The sequence below is a fragment of the Olea europaea genome, chromosome 1 (genome assembly GCF_002742605.1).
Source record: "Olea europaea var. sylvestris chromosome 1, O_europaea_v1, whole genome shotgun sequence".
Taxonomy (NCBI): domain Eukaryota; kingdom Viridiplantae; phylum Streptophyta; class Magnoliopsida; order Lamiales; family Oleaceae; genus Olea; species Olea europaea.
In genome coordinates, this window is record NC_036237.1 from 23,560,399 (window position 1) to 23,562,685 (window position 2,287).

Consider the following 2,287-nt stretch of genomic DNA (forward strand, 5'->3'; position numbering starts at 1 on the left):
GTGCAGTCGGTAGTTGTGTTTTGGTGGTCATTTTTGTAATTGTTGGCTCGTTGTGGTGGTGTTGTAATGGGGGTGTAATAGTGATTGTCACCAACTATTTGGTTGCTCTATGAGAAAGTATTGGTGGTGAATTAGAATGTAGGTAGAGTTTTTGGTGCATGTGACCAATAATTTGGTCTGTGACATTTAAAATTCTACAATCTGCAGCTAAAAAAATAATTTGTGACTAATAAATTTGAAAATATGTGATATATAGATGAACTGTGACCTATAATTTGAATGATTTGTGACCTTAAAATAATATGTGACTAATTAATTTGATGATATGTGACCATTAATCGAATAATTGTGACTTTATATATTCATTTAATAAATATTTTTAATTAATTAAATATATACCTTAATTTTGAATTTTTAAATTATTTACCTGATTTTTGAATTGGTGTAAATAATACACCTGAATTATGAAATTTTCCCTTATAATAGAAACAATAATGGGAAGCCCAATTGTTCTTCTTTTTTTTAACGAGTAATCGGTTCGGGGCGAGTGACGAAGCAAATACTATACTCGCACCGTTCCGAATCGGGTCACTAAAAGCAAATACCATATCCGCACCATTGTACTATCGGTTCTATTTTTTTTTTGCCTCATTCAATTCGGTTAACCACAATTTTCGATTTTAACGATTCGAATTGTCATCCCCAGCACTTGTTTTTTGTTGAAATATTTGTATTTTTATTCATTTTTCTTTTGCAAATATCAATTAAAGTGTGACAAAATTAAGAAGATCAAATTTAAATGTTCGAAGTCGATGGTGTCTGAAGCACGACTTGACATTTGTCTCTAGAGTATGAGAAAATTGTACTATCCATTATTTATCAATTGAAAGAGACTCGTCCTCAAGTTAATCTTTTCGATTTCTCGGTGTCATTTAGTTTTTATTCGTCTTTCCTCAAATTTTTTGTTAAATAATAATAGAGTTAAATGTTTCAATAATCACTTAAATTATACCATAATCACAATTTACGAATTAAACTTGTTTCATAATGCTCATCGATCTTTATCGATTTGTACTTCATCCATCACTCACAAAATTCTACTTCCTTCATTAGCTAAAACCGTTTGTTACTAATTGGCTAGATGCCTAAAATCTAAAGTGTACTTACTTTAGATTGTACTAGACTTGATAATCTATGGTGTAATTTTATTAAAATAAGAAAAAAAATCAACATATTTGAAAATAAAAGTCTCTTTTTATCCTTTTTTTTTTTTTTTTTTTTATTCCTAAGCGAGGCAAACATGCTCGTTTTGTCGATCATACTCTACCCAAGAAAACACAGGGCCTTTTGTTGGTTGCCAATTTCTCAGCCACCGATTAAAGAAATCAATGATTTTTTGATATAAAAAACCTGACGATAATAAGAGACAGATTTTCGTTTTATGTTAAAGAAAGGGAAAAAGGGGTTCCAAGAGAAAAATAAAAAAATAAAAATAAAAATCGTTGATTTTCATTCCTGGACTGCTGTCTGTCGCTTTGATATTCTGTTTTCGGGATCATCAACCTTAGAAGGTACTTTTGTATCCACATGATACATATAGAAAAACATATATTGTTACTTTTGATAATTTGATAGTGAAAATTTTAACCATTATATCTGGTATTTATTTTTTTTATTTCATTTCTAATTTCAATATGTGCAAATGGAGTTTTTCGAGAAACGTTTGCTTGTTTGTTTGTTTTGCTTTATTTATCTGCGTTTCTTGCAATGAAATAGTTTAATTGGGTTGCTATAATTAACTGTGTCTTTACTGAAGATTCTGTGAAACAATCTAATTTCGAGAAAATGAAGAATTTTTTCTTCTCCAAAGATGATGGTCCCAAACGTTCTTGCAGTGAAATAGTTTAATTGGCTTGCTTTAATTAATTGTTTCTTTAGAGAAATTCTGAGAAACAATTTAATCTTCGAGAAAATGATGGTCTCAAATGTTCATAGTTGAATATTTGATTTTGAATTTCTTGTTTTATCCTAATTTGTACTCCAGTCAGCATTTATAATTTAAGTATTTACTGAATTTGTTGGAAAATTAGTTATGAGGCATCAATATACATCCTCTGCAATTCTTGAAATGGAAGCTTCAAAAGCATTTCATATCAAGATACCTAGAAAATTACTGCATTGTTGTCCTCTTTCTGACAAATATTGCCGAAGTACCCGAATTTATTTCTGTGATCAGTCTACTTCATTAGGATCAGGATCCTGTTCTTTCATTGGACCATCTTTTGAC

At 29.9% G+C, this 2,287-nt stretch overlaps 1 protein-coding gene across 5 annotated transcripts in view; it reads left to right on the top strand.

Annotated features, from left to right (window-relative positions):
• The first annotated feature begins 1,291 nt into the window (after positions 1 to 1,291).
• LOC111397636 (amino acid transporter AVT6C-like) overlaps positions 1,292 to 2,287 on the top strand; it is a 3,969-nt gene continuing 2,973 nt past the window's right edge. For all 5 annotated transcript variants that reach the window (XM_023024641.1, XM_023024644.1, XM_023024650.1 and 2 more), the window contains exon 1: positions 1,292 to 1,571. The gene's annotated coding sequence lies outside the window, so the exon portion shown is untranslated. The remainder of the gene's footprint in view (positions 1,572 to 2,287) is intronic.